Here is a 19,356-nt window from a genome sequence, read left to right on the forward strand (position 1 = left end):
TTTCAATTTTTTTTATAAGATTTATAATTGTTGATGATACATTCAACCACTTCGGCAAGAGTATCAAAAACATGCTTGATTTTGAATTTATACTTTTTCAAAACTTCCTCTACATTTTTTCTTTCCTTTTCTAACTCTTCTATTGTCTCTGCAACCTATTGACATTGTGTTATCAAATATATATATATATATATATATATATATATATATATATATATATATATATATATATATATATATATATATATATATATATATATATATGTCCATCAATGTAACACTAAACTAAACCGGACATGCAAAATGTTGGGCCTCATACACATCCCACTGGTTGAGTACCTAATCTTCCTCCATAGCTCCCACAATGGTTATTCCTAGCCTAAAAACTCCTAGTAACTGACCTACAAAATTCTCATACTTTTCAACTATCTTGAGGAGGGGAGATCGTATATCTATTACATCCATCACATGCTGCTAAAGCATCTCCATCTTCAACTTCAAAATGTATGTGTAGGGTTGTAAGTTCTAATCGTTGTCTCCACCCAAGAGGTCCTCCTTTATTATTTCTTCTTCTCCCAGACACAAAACCTTATTCAAGGTTCAGAACTGCTTGCTAAAAGTATAGAGCTTCTACTCCCACTACTACGAGCAAGAAGCCAACGCTTTTCCCACTTGCATAGAATTTTTATATTCCCTCATGGAATTCTACAAAAATAGTCTAATTTTAGATGCATTTATTTGTGCCCATGATTTTTTTGTGGCTTCCACCTATCTTACATCAATCAATTCTTTTACATCTCCCTCTAGGAGTGACGAGGTTGAAGGTAAATTACCATTTATACAAGTATCTAAAGGCCTACCCATCTCTACCAATAATTGCTTGTACTGCTCAAGTTGTGCTTTGACCTCTACATGGGAGGTGTATTCCTTTTCTATTTGCCCCCTGATAATGCTAGTAGCCAGTTCCAAGGTATCTAATTTTCCCCACTTTGTCTACTTACCTAGTTTCACCTATGACACTTGGTACTTTGGAGAGTTTTGACCTTCTACCTCCCTAGGAACTTCTATATTTGCAACCACATCACTAGAACATGTTCTTGACAAATGATGTGTAGTCTTGGCCTTCTTATCTTTCCTTGGTTATTCAGTGATTCCCTACTATAGTCTAACTATTGGTAGCACTACTTAGAAGGTGAATTCTAACCATTGTGGCACATCCTTATTTTATCACCTTCATGAGGCACAATGTCAATGGTAACTATGTGCACATCTAACTATTTTTCTACTTCATATTTATCCTTTTCTTTTGTGTGCTTAGGGCCTTGAGGTGAAGCAATTTGATGGGCTAGACTAGCTTGGAGAGGAGTATCAATGTTGAACTGTTTCTTCTTGTGTAACTCCCCTAACTTATTATTGACCTCTTCCTCAAATGTCCTAACATCCCTATCCATTTCTTCCATACCTTTCTTGGTGGCTATCTCTTTCACCAAATCCTCTTGGTCCTATGGAGTTAAGATTAACCTTTCATCCTGCAAATCTTCAACCTAATTTCGTTCTTTCTCTCCCCCGAGTGGCCGTTGTTCCATAAGTTATTCATCCTCCTGGTTAGAGTCTAATTCAATGTTATGGACACTTACTATTTCTGTGGTAGGTCTTAATGTTTGTGTCTTGGGAGGCATTGTTGTTGCATCATTTGGTGGTGGCATAGGAGCAGTAGTAAATGACATCAAAATTGGAGCTTGTGCTGTGGTGGTGGATGGAGGCTGAGTAGGTGCATTTGTCATATCAGGAGGAGGAGGTTGTGCACTTTCATCCATTTTTCCTTTCTCTTTTTCTTCTTCCTGAGTGTCCACTCCTGGCGTTTGTCCAAGTGTTGTCCTTACAGGAAGTACCTCTGCCAGTGGTACAACACCCAGTCCTTCTCTTACTCGAAAATCTATAGCCTTTTTCAAAAGTTTAGATTTCCTCTTTTGTTCGTTGACTTTCTTCAATAATTAATCTGTAGTCTCTTCGAGCTCAACAACTTCATTTGGGTCAGTTGACATGTTTTTTCAAGAACTAGACCTCGTCTTATAGGTGTATTCCTTATAAACCCTTGACTGGGGAACATGAGAAGTAGATTCCTTTTGCTTCTTTTTCAAAGTGCTTGGTCTTGATTAATACTAAGAGGGGGAGGGTGAATTAGTATGCCAAAAAATACTATAAACAAACTCTTAAACAATTTAGTAGATAACTGATGTAGCAGATTCACTAATAAGTTGGTTAAGATAAATGCAAACCAACTAGAAAACAAAGAATTCACCCACAAGAGCACAATCACCATAACACAAGATATTTGATGTGGAAACCCAAATGGGAAAAACCATGGTGAGCAGAATCTGACAAGTAACTATCTGCAGAATAGTAACCAGACCGGTTAAGATCATACAATGTTCCTTACCAGAATAGATCCTATTAGGAATCTAGATCTCTGTTAGGAAATAAGTCCTGTTAAAGACTACCTTGTTAAAGGATTTTAGATCCATAGTTGTGAACCACCTTGTTAGAGGATTTACAAAGGCTTTTCTGGGCCTACCCGGTTAAGGGTTTCAGACTTGTCAAAGATATTAGTAGTCAACAAGTGAATGGTCTAGATAATAGCACATAATGCTTAATTAGATCCTTGACAACTCATTGTTAATGCATTTCAACATTACTTTAGTCTTTAATATCTCCACACTCTATCTCTTCACATAGACCTAATCTTCTCTTCAATGATCGCACATAACATTTTCTATCCTATATCTCACACATCCAAACCCTAGACATGATGTCCTTATAAAGAAATCTGATTTCATGTTGGTCCAATAGAATTAGACTACAAGTTCCTAGGTACAGTGCATCTAGACACATTTGGTAACATGACACAAACACACTGCCATAGTGTCAGTGGATGAACACCACCAAAGTGTCGGTGGATGATAACTCATCACACATTACAATAATATCGGTTGGTAACTCATCACAGTTATGTATCGGTTAATACAATATACCGATTATAAGTTGGCAAAAATGTAGATTGGAAGATCGTAGTGTTCCGATCAAAAGTTAACTACTGCTTGGGTCCTTCATACCGCTTAAGATCCTTGAACTACTTGGGGTCTTCATATCGCTTGGGATCTTCCATCAATCTATGACGGTAAACCATCTTCTACAAAATACCAATAGTCTAAAGACTATACATTCAATAATACACAATACCGGTTGAAAGAATTACTGGTTGAGCATAACTCATACATCAAGATATTGTGTGTCCATCAATGACAATCAAAACATCATCAAAATGCCAACAATCTCCTCCTTTGGCATTGATGGCAACACTTAGGAAAATTTTGACATCTAAGTGTTTTTACAACAAAAAATTCCATAATCAAAATTACTCCCCCTAAGCATATACACTACTCCCTTTGCAAAAAATTACAAGTAAGTGCATGGAATGGGAACATTCACCAAAATTTTAATGTACACTACTCCCCCTTTGCCAACAATGAAAAAGTAATGAAAAGTAACCCCTTTTTGATTATACAATAAAATAGAGTATATGTCCATGACAATAAGGAATGAAATTTCTCAAAAATAGATTTAATGTTCTGCGCAAAAGTTTTCATGTCCAATGTCCATGACTCAAGTAATGAGGTAGCAACCTCACTTTCAATCTTCATCTAGAATGCCAGTTCTTCCATTGCATCAATGGTACTCATCTCATGAGTTACCATGATAGCTTCCAAGTTGAGAAAACATCTCTGAAGAACCTACAAATCTTGAGTCTAGTTGTTGATCTCTAAGTCTATCTTGGTAGTCTAATGCTGAAAATGATGAATAGTTTGTCCACAGGTAGTGAATAAATCATAGGGCATCTTGAAGTTGCTAATATATTCCTATAACTTCGATTGGATTTGAGCTTTTTGTTTGAGCACGTCTTCACAAAACAGATGGGGTTGGCAGATTTTACTCAAAAGTAATTTACCCTCACCCATAGCAAAATTGATGTTATCCTTCTACTTCAATAGTTGTGTCCCGAGTTCATTCATTTGCTTGACTAAGGCAATGTTGAGTGCCTTTTCATGGTTCTTACTTGTAGTTTCTTGAGAAACATCTTCCAAGCATTGTACCTAGTCCTTTACTATGGTATAAAGAAGTTTGAGCTTGGATAGAGAGGAGTTGGTATTGGGGAGGTTAGTACTGGGAATTAGACTGGTAAGGGTGTCAACTACAATTTGTATGACATCCTGTTCTTTCTTCTTCCGTAATTCTTCCAGTCTCTCCTCTGCAAGTTTAATGCTTCGAAGTAGATCAGACTCATCTGCTGATTGAGTCAGACATGCAAGAGTTAGATCAATAGGAGTGGTGGAATCAACCTGCATGATTTGATCACCGGTTGCTTTAGGAGTCACCCTCCTTCTTTGGTCTTGATATCTTCTTGTTTTCTCTTCTCTGTTTCCTTCTTCTCTTCTACTCTTTTCTTTTCTTCTTCTTTCTTCTTCTTTGACTCTTTCTTTTTCTCCTCTTCTTGTTTCTTCTCCATTTCTTCCTTCTTCTTATCCTCTTCCTTCTTTTTCTTCTCTTCCTCCTTCTTCCTTTCTTCTTCCTTCCTCTTGTCTTCTTCTTTCTTCTTCTCTTCTTCTTTTCTCTTATCTTCTTCTCTCTTCTTCTCTTCTTCTTTTCTCTTATCTTCTTCTCTCTTCTTCTCTTCTTCTTTTCTCTTATCTTCTTCTTGCCTAGAATTTTCCTCTTGTTCTTTCACTTCTTTCTCTTTGTCTTGTTTCTCTTTCTCAGCTTTTTCTTTATTAGGAGTGACATCCTCATTATCTAATGCATCAACATCAATAGGGTCAATTTGTTCTATCACTCTTTCACCTTGACTATCAAATACCTTATCTAGTTTGCCTGAGGATAGGTCAGGTTCTTGATCAACCTTCCTAGTGGCTTCAGATGCTTTGTGTATTTTGACAGCAGCTTTAACATGTATATGTGTATCTTTTTCTACTTCAGAGGTTTTACCTTCTAGTAACCTGAGTTGCCTTCTTCTCATAAAGAAGATGCATTTGTTCTTATCCATAATTTCAAATAACTCAGAATTTGAAGCATCAAGAAAGTATTGTGCAAAAATTTTCTCCCTGATCAATTGTTCTCTTTCAATGGCAATGCACCATTTATTATCCAAAGAATTATACAAGTAATTTAGAGTAACAGATTTAGTCTCAGAAGGTGAACAATCATTAATACATAAATATTTAATGACCTCTTATTCCACCTCCTCTTTCTCACTATCATTAAAGTCATCAAAATGTTCCTTTAAATCATCATGCACTTTCCTCCTAATATTGTTTATTGTCCTCTAACAATGTGTCATTATTTTATAAGCAGTAATATCTATATTTACCGGTGCAGAAGTTGCTAGTGCATTACCGATAGACTTTGGCTTTTTTCTTGATTGCCTTGACTTCTTTATTTCAACCTTCGGTTCAGTGTCCTCTGACTCCGGTGAGTGATTCTTGGTTTTCTGCTTCCTCTCAAATAGTTTTGTTGGAATAACCTCAGGTTTCTTTTTGGCTAGTGACCACTTGGTCACTTTCGGACTAGCAGATGTAACCAATGCAAATACCAATGGAACTGCTTTGCCCTTTTTTTGCTTTGGTTCCTCAATCAGTGTGACCCTATGCAAGTAGGTACTGGTTCTTTTCTTCTTTGCATCCAATGGTGAGGCAAGTAGGGTAGAGGCATACCAGATCAATAGGTTATTCACCACTTCATACCCCATACACCCAACTACTTCCTTTCTAGGTTCCACATCTTCCATTATGTAGTCATCTATCTTTATTGTGAAGCAGATATCATCTTAATACTTCTTCACTATATCACCAAATATCCTCATTCTCTAGTTCATCTTTAGTCTAAATTTGTCAAAATACTTATTTAGAACCTCAAGATGTGTAGTTCCCACTACTTGTAGACTCTCCTTAATCTATCTGGAAACTGGTAGGTCAGTAGACCATTGAACATCACCTACTCCAGGGAAATAACCTTGAAAATAGAAGAATAGACTGACTAGAAGTTGGCCAACTTGAACCTTAGTGATTTGTCTTGTTTGATGAATTTCAGGTTCACCAACAATTGCTTCTGTAAGCATGTACATAGGTCAAATTTAGTATCTTCCTTGATCATCCTGTAAGCAACATTCACCATAGTAGCAGGGACATAATTCATTCTGCTAGCATAGAATATCATGTAACCAATCACCATGCAAGCATATTTCACCAGATCATCATTAATGGTGTTGATGATCATTGTCTATTGGTCATTCACAGAACTGGTGAGCTCTATCATTTTATTTTTGGTGACCTTCCGTAGAGCTGGTACTTCTCCAACATTAAAGAATCTGGTGACGCCATGAACCACTTCCAGTGTGATGTCATGGGTCCACTCGAGATACATCTTGTCACCATGCACTCTACTAAGGATAATGCAAATATGTTCTTCTGTAAATTCTTCCAGAAAGCAAACTGCATTGTGTAGATTCATTCTCAAGGATGCTATACTCTGGTTTGATCTTCTTGTCATCTCCACAGAACAGACTTAGCTGGGAGAATTACTAGGGATCCTAGGTCTTCCAACTTACAGTCTATATACCCTGAAATATCTTCTTCGACAATAACTTGGGCAAGAATTTGAGATAGGGCATTGTATCTCATTTTCTTTTGAAGAAACTCAAGTGTATCTATAGGTGCACTAGAACTAGAATGCAATGCATAAGCCATAACCAAATGATAAGAAATAATTTTGAAAAATACCTTCACAATCTAAAATTTAGGTTTTCTAATATCGCGCACAGTACACCACTTTGGTTGCTAGTTCACCGCTTAGTGTTCTTCACTGATTGCTTGAAGATGATTGTAATATTTCACACATGATTTCTCCAAATGCTAAACAAATTGCTCTAGTTGCTCTGCTCTTGAATATTCTTCTTTTGAAAATAGATAAGTGAAAATGATGATGAAAAGTCCCTTTTAATCAAATTCCCACCTGCCATAATAAATGCATCACCGCTAGGGTACAAACCCTAAGTTTTCTTTTTATTTCTTCAAATCTTCTGCCAACTAACAGGTAACATATACTGATAAAGGTCTTTACTGATATAAACTAGGGGTTCAAAATATTTCACTGATATGTTCCCCCTAAGTTTTTCTAAAGCTCAGTTTTCCAATTCAAAGACTTCTACACCAGGTGCAGAAATAGGTTCATCCTATGATTCTTCTTCTAATTTATTTTTCCAAGTTTAATTCATTTCCACTTGAATGGTTTCAACATCAATCTTTCCTTCTGGAGTGATCGGTATATCACCTGATGGGTTCTTTCTTAGTCTGCAAGTTCTAGCAGTGTGTCCTGGTTTGTTGCAATGATAGCATACCATTTTAGGTGTTCTCCATGGTCCATTATTCATTCTTCCATTCTTCCTTCTGCATATTGTAGTAGTGTGACTGCTACCATGACAGATCAAACAAGTTTCTCTCCAACTAGTTGCCACTTGATAACCATCTGACCAATGGTCATAGGTATTGTAACAGTTGGGATTTTGGTTCACAAAAAGTTTCGAGATAACTCCTTGAGTCCTTGGAGGATATCTCCCAGTGTTGTGTAAAACCATCTTGCATTCAAATTCTCTATGCCCAAACTTGTTGCATGCATAATAGTTTCCATTGAATCTATTGGATCTATGCATATTATTTTGAAAATAAGGAAAATTGTTGTAGGCCTTGCTTCTACACACATTGGTAGTATGTCCCTCTTTGAGACAATTAAAGCAAATAGGTTTAAATTTTTACTTACCTTTACCCTTGGATGTCGGTTTCTTCTTTGATGGTTCAGCTTTTGTTCCAGATGTCTCACCTTCCTCATACCCAGAGAAACCAAGTCCAATGGCAACCTTTGTTGGCTTTGCTGATTCTAGCTTTTGCTCTAGATAAGTAGTACTCTGATTGAATTTGGCAAGTATCTCCTTTGACTCAATAAGTTCCTTGGAAATAGCAGCATTGGATTCCATCAAGGTTGCATTCTTAGAAATAGCCATATTTAGTTCAACTTGCATTTCCTCTTTTTCCACTTTACTCTCCTGGAGATGAGTGGTAAGGGTACTGACTTATTGCTTCAGCTTGGAGTTCTCATGATTTTTGTCTTTTACTAGATCTTCAGCTTTCCTTCTGTTCTCAAGCTCTTGACACATTCTGATAGTCAGTCCTTCCAACTCACTTCTTAGGTTGACTTTAGATTCATTTGGTTTTTCAACTTCTTCAACTAGGCCATCCATGTCTACTTCATCAGAAGAGCTATTTTTTAGTAAGTTCCATTAGTTTCTCATCCTGCTCTCTTCTCTTGGCCAAAGAGGGTTTATACTTGACTTTGAGTTCATCATAGGCTCTCTCAGTCTGAGTGAGATGATGAGTAAGTTCCCTCACACTCTATTCCTCCTTATCTCCTTCCAATTTGTTAGACTTATAGAAAGGTTGGCTCTGATACCAACTGATGAATACTAAGAGGGGGGGGTGAATTAGTATGCCAAAAAATACTATAAACAAACTCTTAAACAGTTTAGCAAATAACCAGTGCAGCAGATTCACTAATAAGTTGGTCAAGATAAATGCAAACCAAATAGAAAACAAAGCATTCACCCACAAGAGAACAATCACCATAACACAAGATATTTGACATGGAAACCCAAATGGGAAAAACCATGGTGAGCAGAAACTCACGAGTAACTATCTATAGAATAGTAACCAGACTGGTTAAGGACATATAATGTTCCTTACCAGAAAAGATCCTGTTAGGAATCTAGATCTCTGTTAGGAGATAAGTCTATTAGGAATCCCACAGATACTGAGAGGGGGGGGTGAATCAGTATCTGATTGGTATATAGAATTTCTTAACTTAAAACATGCATAACATAATATAACAGTGTACCGGTATGCAAGAAATAATGCAATAAATAGAATTAAGAACATCCACATGCAAAACACACCATAACACAAGGTTTTAACAAGGAAACCCAGTGTGGGAAAAATCTCGGTGGGATTTGTGACCCACAATATTCACTCATTGGCCAATAAGAGAATATTACTTACAATAGGGGCCTCCACATGCAGGAAGGCCAACTGCCTAGAGCTCACTGCTCAATGGGAAGTCTCACTGACTTACAATGAGGATTATACAAATCCAATATCATGTACTGCTTTACAATAGCATCTTCAATGCCTGATTTAGTACGGGTTACTGCTCTGCTGCTTACATAAACCTCTTAACCTATATTTCGCATAATAGGTCTACCTAATATTTTTACTTACTACTTACATCTCCTATTTCAAATGTCTACAATGATCTCTTTTATATATAAGAGTCATTTTATAATTTTCCAAGTCAGCTTACACATTTTTACAATAATAAACAAAATATAATATAACAAAATCCTGTCGGCCTCTGTGTTGGTATACTTCCTTTCTTCTGTGTTGGTGTCAGTGTCCTGAGTACTGGTGTAGAGTGTGATCTGCCGATGCTGGTATAATGCCTTTGCTAGTGCCATAGGATTGCGAGGTTGCCATCAATGAAAAAACCTTCAATCACATATAATGTCTCATTGGAGTGTGCATACATCAGCAAAGTCCTGTTAAAGACTACCTTGTTAAAGGATCTCAGATCCACAATTGTGAACCACATTGTTAGAGGATTTACAAAGGCTTTTTTTGGCCTACCCGGTTAAGGGTTTCATACTTGTCAAAGATATTAGTAATCAACAAGTGAATGATCTAGATAATAGCATAGTATGCTTAATTAGATCATTGACAGCTCATTGTTAATGCATTTCACCATTACTTGAGTCTTTAATATCTCCACACTCTATCTCTTCACACATACCTAATCTTCTCTTCAATGATCGCACATAATATTTTCTATTCTATGTCTCACACATGCAAACCCTAGACATGATGTCCTTATAAAGGAATCCAATTTCATGTTGGTCCAATAGAATTAGACTACAAGTTCCTAGGTATAGTGCATCTAGACACATTTGGTAAGACGACACAAACACACCACCATAGTGTCGGTGGATGAACACCACCAAAGTGTCAATGGATGATAACTCATCACACATTACAATAATACTAGTTGGTAACTCATCACAGTTATGTATAGGTTAATATAATATACCGATTACTAGTTGTCAAAAATGAAGATTGGAAGATCGTAGTGTTCCGATCAAAATTAACTACGCTTGGGTCCTTCGTACCGCTTGAGATCCTCAAACTACTTGGGGTCTTCATACCGCTTGGGATCTTTATTCAATCTGTGACCGGTAAACCATCTTCTACAAAATACCGATAATCTAAAGACTATATATTCAATAATACACAATACCAGTTGAAACAATTACCAGTTGAGCATAACTCATACATAAAGAAAGTGTGTGTCCATCAATGACAATCAAAACATCATCAAAATTCCAACAGGCCTAACCCTCAATCTTAGCCATTGTCTAGTTCTATCCACAATAGTCTGAGTTATTTTGTCTATATCTGTATCTTCCTATGTCGACCACCTTATGGGATAGAGAGGCTTCTTGTCAATTTCTTTCTCTTTATATACAAGATCTAATAATTCTCCATCATCCCTTAGTTCTTTGTAGAGATTGGTCTCAATTTCAAAACTCCTAATCTGAGGTACTGACAACCTACAATAATTCTTTTCTCTAACTTTAAAACTATCCTAGAGGTTTTCCAAAAAATCCTCCAATCTAGACTTATGCCCCTCATATGCTTTTGGTATGGATTGTTTTAGCTTGTTGTAGGGATCATAGTACTGCCTTGCATAATTAAATTTCTTAAGATTTAGATCTTGAAGCTCATTCTCTATTGTCTTTGCTACCTGAATATTTGAACAAGAGAAATAACTAATAGAAAGTGAGAAATCTATTCCTACATTGTGTTTTGAGGATAAAAGGGATTGAAGGCCGAGCATTTGCCTAACATATTCTAACAAAATAATGTGATCATTTCATTATCACGATAATAACATAGGGTTCCCTATGAACCCACTAACCCTTATATATGTAGAGAATTGGTTTTGAATGAACCAACATGCCCATTCTCCAATGATTCCCATTTCTTCTGGGCTTATCCTGTAAGTTGTATCACCTGTGAGTTTAATGATAATAGCAAAAATGAAAGCATCATTTATTCTTTTAAAATGCGCCTTTGCATTGTTTAGAGGGATTTGTGAGTAATACTCCCACACATTTCTCTGCCCTTCCTCATCTCCTAGCTGGCCCTCTATCTATAATTTCTAGAATTTACCTGCTCAGACAACCACTCAAATAACATAGGAAGTGAAAAATAATTTCTTTGTTTGATGTACCTCCTTCATCTATTTATGTATGTTGCTAGAAAGAATTTGAGCCTAATCAAAGTATTGCTTCCCTATTAGTATGGTTGTCATAAAATGGGACATCCAAGGGTGTAAGTGACGATAATTTGGCTTGTCGAAGACCTTTCTTAGCATGATGATTAAGACTTGTTGAGGCTCCTTGAAATATACCCTCAAAATGTATATGGCCTTTATCCTTGTCTTCATCTCCTCTTCCAACTAGTTCTCATTCATATGACTCTTGTTTAAAGCAATATTGTTACTCCATACTCTGGTGGCTTCTTCTCTTATTGTCAGCAGTACTTCATCCTTTGCAGGGATGCCAAACACAAATCCCAACATATCCATTGATAAATCAATTACAGTTCTACCTCGATCATCTTTGCAGTTTCTTGTATCTACATTGTAGAACTATGCAATAGTCATAATAAATTTAGGGAGTTGGACTGATTGAGGGAAAATGGTTGCCTCCACCAAGCCTGATCTCTTAATTCTCCTCAATGGGGCCTCTGGCCTTGGTCGGTCCATTTGTGTTTTGATGTCTTCCAACTCTATGTGCCCCACTTCTGTATTTGTCACCCATTTAATTTGGTCATCCAACTTTGAAACATAGACCTGCCCTTGATATTGATATTTCATGGTTAGAGGGAGCTTGTCCAACTCCTTTCCTCTCTTGCTGGATGTTGAGTCCATCTAAATGCTCTAATCTATAAGAAAGAATCATAAATTAGTCCATTGCATACTTAAAAATATTAACAATATCATCCACCTCAGGACTTTGGGGTTCCAGGGTGAATAACTTCCTTCTAAGACAATAGACCTAAAAAATATGGGGTTTCAAGATTCTGAGGTTAGTATGGTCTTGAAAAAATAAGTCTGAAACTTTGGGGTTCCGAGATTTCGAGGTTTGCATGATCTTGAAAAACTAAGTTCGGAACTTTGAGGTTCTGGGGTAAATAAAACAAATGGAGTCTAGGATTTTGGGGTTTGAGGGTAAATAGGAAAGGCTGACTTCAGGACTTTAGGGTCATGGGGTAGTTCGATAGGGCCCCAAGAAGATTCTTCGAAACTCCATGGCTTCAAGGTTCTGAGGTTAAAGCAGTGGCCAAATGAGAAAGGACCTCAGGACTCCAGGGTTTCGAGGTTTGTTGTAGTTCACTTCGTAGTTTTTAAAGATGATCAATAACTTTGGGGTAAAGGCATGACCAAAAAGAATCAACCTCAGGACTCTAGGGTTCCAAGGTGAAGAAAAATACCTATCTTGAAACTCTAGGGGTCCGGGTTGAACAAGAAAAGTTAAGTCATGTAGGAAAAAAAACACGCAAAATGAAGAAAATCTAAAGAGGAAAATCTAAACTAAAAACTAAAAGAAACTAAAAGATCTAAACATGAAAACACAAGGAAGGAGAAAAATCTACCAACCTGGTGGGAGAAAACATGCAAAAGGTCAGCAACAAGAAGACATGAATTCAGGAGGTTGCAACTAGAAGCTTTGAAAAACTTGAGTGCACAAATGAACCTAGAAAAGTTCATTCCTCCTATTTATACCCCCCCGAACTCCATTTGTACGATCTCCTTAAAGAAGACCTTGAGAGTCTGGAACCCCAAACTTCTGAGGTGACAAACAAAAGAATAGGCAAGACACCTTGGGACTCGGTTAATGGGGCGAACAGACAAAAAAACAAGAACTCACCTGAGGACTCCAGGGTTTCGAGGTCAAAGCTAAAAACATAAACAAACATTGGGATCCTGGAATTCTGAGGTTCCCAGGTAATAAAAAAGGAAAATAAGAAAAACAACCTCGATACTCTGGGGTTCCGGGGTTGTCAGGATGACACAACTTCGGGACTTTGGGGGTCTAGGGTTTGGGAGTTGCTATTAACGAAACATGAAGAACTTGGGATTTCGGGGGTTCAAAGTTCTGAGGCTTCAACGCAAAAGGACAAGGAACAACTTAGGGATTCCATGGATACCAGGTAGTGACAAACATAAAAAAACCTACTTCGAGACTCTGGGGTTCTGGGGTAAGATTTAAAACAAACAAACAAAGGACTCATTGGGATTCTGGGGTTCTGGGGTGTCCAGGCAAAAACTAAAAAAACCAAAGCTATAGAAAGCAAAAAGAGGGACTCATATTTTCAAGACAAGGAAACTAATGGGGTTAGGTATGTAGGGCATAGCACGTCAGACAGAGGAACTTTGGCCACGATGCCAACCATGAGGCGGAGTGCGGTCGGTAAAAATAGAATCCAATAGCACTCTGGCAACCGCACAAGGGGCATCGCCCCATTGCTAAAGGAGCTCCTGTAAATGGCCCACCTCAAGAGACACTTTATTTGCTTGTACCTGAATCTGCTCTAATACATAATTACAAATGCAAGCTTTATCATAAAGTGAGACATTAACATCCAAAGAGCTGTGAGTAAAAAGAATTGCATTTCTATCTTTCAAAAGAGTAAATAGGATCTCCATCATGAAAGCATGACATATCTAGGAAAACTTGAAGGGGATTCTAGGTGAATCTCCCAGAAGAGCCATATGCCAAGAAAAGGGCTCAGGCTGAAAAGGCCAAAAGAAATCATGGATCCAGCTCCATTACTATTGAGTTTTTCTATAGAACCAAAAAATATGTATAAAAGTTTTTGGGTGACCATAAAAAGGGCACCGAGGATTGGGAACCCCCAAATGCTTAAGTCTGGAACCCAAAGGGAACCCTTGAAAAAGTAAACACTAAGAAAACTATGCAATCTTGGGTTTAGTGGTGGTGGACTAGATGACAAGAAACTTGAGTCTCTAGGATTTCTAAGAAGACTGCAAATGCCACTGTTGGTTAAGAATATGGACCATAGGCAAATGGGGTACCAACTAGAGTGGTGCAGAGCACCTAGCTCAAAGTTTTATTTTCTTGCAATTTAGAGTATTTGTGTGATTTCAAGTTATTTTATGTTGTAATAAGGTGGAAGAAATCCTATGATGATTTTTGAAGCCATAGTTTGGTTGTCCACACTTTTGTTGTGCTCAGGATCCAAAATTGTCATTATCCTGAAATGTTGTCAAAATGTCAATTTTTGGTTTGTACTAGGTGGATGTCTGGAAACTTGCTATAATGTTTGGAAATGGTTTAAATCCATTGTGGGATGCCATTTGAGTGATGTTATAGGCCTTGAGAGCCTTGGAGTGTGGTTTTGCACTCATAGGTAAAAGTTGTCAAAAATTGGTCATGACAACTTTTGCATCTTTAGGCAAAAGTTGTCCATGGAGAAATTGGTGTTGGAAGTTGGTTGGAACCAATAGGTTAATCAACTTTTGGTTTTCATTCAATTCATTTGCTAAGGGTTTCCTATGCTTTTCCTCATGTTTGGACTGTGTTTGCTTTGATTTTCTACTTTTGTATGACCTATATGGTCTGGTACGGTGCACATAATAGCAGAGGAAGTTAGGAATTTTTTTTCTTTCCATTAATATGAAGGTTGTACAAGTTGCTCATAAACCCTTGAAACTTGTAAAAGTTGCCCACAAACCCTTGAAACTTGGGGTTTTGATTGTAAAAATGCATTTTACCTAAGAATCCACCAATGGCACAAGTTCCAATCTAATGGATGGCTTGGGTAGGCTCTGTAAATAGTTTTAGAGTAGTTGTTATGTGTTTTTGCAGACCACAAGGAGGAGAATGGGTGAGATGAATATCACACAAGCTTGTAGCTAGTGTGTGAGGGCAGTAGAGATTGCTCATTTTTCAGAGCCATGGAGAAGTGACACCCTAGAAACCCATAGTGTTTTGGAAATTTCTTTGAGTGTACTAAAATAATCCAAGTTTGTTTGGGTTCGTGATTGTGACCAGTGAAGAGTTTGGAGCACATCTTCCAAAACTACCTGGAAGCCCTAAATCCCTTAAAAATGGCTCCTTTTCAATAACCCTAGTTGTATGACAAACCCAAATGGGAAACTGAGTGATCTTGTTTAACTTCCAAATGGGTATCTAAATATGTAAAAATATCCATGGGATTTTAGGAAATATTGGGGAAGAAGACCAAAAAATAGTCAAAGAAGGGCTAGTCAATTAAGCCTAATAGCAGTCGGTAGAAGCAAGTTGAAAGCCTAGGGCTTGGGAGGAAGGTGAAGACCTTGTAAATGCATAAAATGACCTTGAACATACCTACACAACATAACCACAACCTTTAAACATTTTGTTAGAGTGAAGGTCCTTGGTGGAAGTGTTTGGAGCCTAGTTGGAGCTTTGGGAACCTAGTAGGAGACCATCCCAAAATTAGAGATTTGGGTTAAAACCAATAAGAAACCTCAAGAGGCTATACCTAGGAGGAAAGACAAAATATTTTAGGCCTTGGAGGTCTAAGGAGAGTACTGTAACAAGTTACCTTGGAGGAGCTTGAGTAGAAGGGTGATTTGAGGAGTTGGGTGAGTAAGGGTGAATTGGAGAGCTAGGCACAAGAACTCTACATCACAGAGATAACCCATTTTGGGTTTCTAGTTGGTGAAAGGAGTCTAAGGATACCACTTCCAATCCTTCCACCAAGGTCTGACAAACTGAATGCCAAGCTTATGTAACAAATGTGAGGGTAAGGCCGAAACTAGAAGGTCATAAGTTTGTCGATCAGGTCGAGACAGATGAAACTAGATCTAGAGGTCATCTCATGACCAAAGACTCATAGAAACTAAAAAATAGATCCTTAGGTGTTTGAATGTTGCATTTGTAAAAATGCAGAGCACTAACACCCTGGATTTTGGCCAGTGGTAACCCTTGCACTTGAAAAAGAGGTGACCACTAGAGGTTGTGTTCATTCATGGAGATCCCATCATGAAAACCATCACCTGCCCACTAAAGCCAATGCTTAATAGCTTCCTAAGCACGCCAGATGCTTTTAAGAATAAAAGTACCCTAGATATGAACTGGGTCTTTCATAATAAGCAGGGTTTGAAAATCAATCCCGTTCCAAGTTGACCTATTGGCAAGAAACTCCCAAGAAATATAATGTCGAAGAAGGATTTTCCAAGCCTTGTTGCTAGATAAGGCTATGATGATCCATTTAGCCCATAAAGAAATCCCTTGTTTCTGGGTAGAAATAAGGTCGAACCCTCTAGACTCCTTGGGAAGGCAACAATACTCCCAAGCAACTCTATTGAAACCTTGATGGTCCAAACCAGAGGCCCAAAGAAAATCCCTCAAAAGTCTTTCCAACTTCATGTAAGAGGCCTTAGAAGGAGCCCAATATGAAGAATAATAGAGATGAGTAGCAGCCAAAATGTTTGAACAAATTTGAAATTTACCAGCTAGAGAGAGAGGCTTGGTTATCCAATATGCCATTTTTTTCTCAATCCTAACTAAAACAACATTCCAAAAATCCACAAGCGAAGCTTGAAAGGCAAAAGGAATGCTGAAAAAGAGATTTTTTTTGCCATGATGAAGCCATTTCCAGCCATGTTGAAGAATCCAAGGTAGGGTAGGAAGAAAATACTACCTATAACATTGCGTCTTGTGCCATTGAATGGCCGAGCTGGAAGCCAAGCAAAAAAGGTCCAGACATTGAAGAGAAGCCTGGACATTATCTTCTTCCTCAATGAGAGTGAGAAAGGAGTCATCCACAAAATGACCATTGACAAGTTGGGAAGGTGACTTAGGCAGGGAGATTCCATGAACATGCCCAATAGAGATGGAGTTAGCAAGTAAGTACCAAAAACCCTCCGCTGCAAGAACATATAAAGAAGGATCCAAAGGACACCCCTAGCGAATGGATCTGAAAAGATCAAAAGCCTTAGACTAATGACCATTGATGGTGATGTAGGCCAAGGCATCTCCGAATAACATATGGATAGACTAAATGAATCTAGGGCTGAAGCCAAGATCTTTAAGCATAGTCAAAATAAATGGCCACTCAATGCGATCATACGCTTTAGTGAAGTCAATATTAAGGAAGATTTCTCATTGTTTGGAGCATCGGGCCTAGCCCATCCCTTCCCAAACAACAATAATATTATCTAGAATAAACTTGGACTTGATAAATCCAGTCTGCTTTGATGAATAATCAAGGGCATGATATGATGAATCTTAAGAGCCAAGGCTTTGGAAATGATCTTATATGAGACATTAAGCAAGGTAATAGACCTCCAATTGCAAATGTCCTCTGCATCCACAACCTTAGGGATAAATTTGATGTTACCCCAATTAAGCATCTTTCCCAGGGATTGGGAGTGAAAATATTCAAGGTAGACCTTATGTAGGTCAGGACTAACACAAGGTCAAAGGAATTTGTAGAACTCGCAAGGGAAACCATCACACCTAGGGGCTTTATCATCTGCCATAGAAAAAACAGCTTCCTTGAGATCATCAATGGTCAGTAAGAGATCACAAAATAATTGTTGAGACTCAAAAAGCCTTTTGGGAACAATGGCTAAGCAATCTTGGGCTATGGCTAGAGAGTTTCCCTGTGTTGTAAACACCTTCTCATAATGACAAACAAAGGCTTGCAAAATATCAGGCAACTCGGTGAGAACAACATGCCCTTCTTTGATTTTCTTAATCCCTATAGAGGAATGATGGGCACGCAAAGCCAAGAAAAATTATTTGGAAGCCCTGTCACCCACCTTGAGCCAATGTAACCTGGCTTTAATTTGAGCTCCTCTAGTAGAGTAGTTATCTGCAACTTGTTTTTGATGACGGAGCTGGGATAATCGAAGTTGTAGGTTAGAATTAAAAGGATTCGAGGCCAAAGCTTCTATGGCAGCACAAATATATTTGGTGGTCACGTCATATGACCACCTATGGTACATGGCAAGCTATCTACCATAAATGCACAAAAACCTCACAGAGTAGGTAATGTTGTCATTCCACCACGCAATCCAACCAGTGTGATGATGAGTCCTTGGTTCCAAATTCTAAGCCCTTTGAATGTGGGGCATCGTGGCTTGATGATGCAGGAGAGACATGTTGAGGTAAAACTGCATCTTGGAAGGATGTGACCTAGCTGGTTACCATTCAATGCTAAATTTTATGGGGAAGTGATCGGGCATTGTCACATGAACGAGAGGAGTGATAGACAGATCTTGATCTTCAGAAAAAGAAAAAAAATATTGCACAATTATCATAGCATGATCAAGCCTTTTAAATATTATGTATGAGCCAGCTCTGAATTTAGAACAAGTGTGTCAGACCCCACCAAGGTGGTAGCGGTTGGTGTTGTCGAAAAGACCCAACTTATTATGAACATAGTACCAGGGTTCCCTCTTGCTAGCTGACCATCGAAAATGCAAAATTTCATCTTTATGGGTCGCCACCTCAACCATATTGAAGTCACCACACATGACCCAAATTGTAGGTGGTAGATTGTCATAAATATAGTGCCATAAGTGTGATCTATCAACCGCATCATTGGGAGCATTAATATTAACAATCCCAACATAATGATTATCAATTGACAGCAAAACCCATACAATGCGCTGCATGAAATCAAAACCATGAGAAATAGCCGTAGAAAGCCAATGAGGTGAAAGGAGAGTAGGAACTCCACCTCAAACAACCTCATGCTAGGAAGAAAAAACAAGGCTTCAATTTATGCTTTAATGGACACAAGATTCAGGCTTCCCTTCTTTGCATTCATGCACATAGAAAACAAATTCATCATGTGTCAAACGATAGGTGAGGGGGAAAAATTATGATGGGCAGTTTGGTTTTGTGGACGAAACGACCTCCCACCCTTTCAAGGCATGGCGTCCCCTCCTATTGAAAGAGGATGGCGGTCTCCATCTTATCCATATAAATAACACCCAATTAATCCTTGCCTCTACTTCTGGCTAAAAGACAACTGCCTAGTCATACACAAAAGCCAATGAATTTAATGAAAATCAGCCTCTACGCACTCACAGTTAAACCTGCCATCAATGGTGCAGGTGATT

Source organism: Cryptomeria japonica, chromosome 8 (assembly GCF_030272615.1).
Source record: "Cryptomeria japonica chromosome 8, Sugi_1.0, whole genome shotgun sequence".
NCBI classification, from domain to species: domain Eukaryota; kingdom Viridiplantae; phylum Streptophyta; class Pinopsida; order Cupressales; family Cupressaceae; genus Cryptomeria; species Cryptomeria japonica.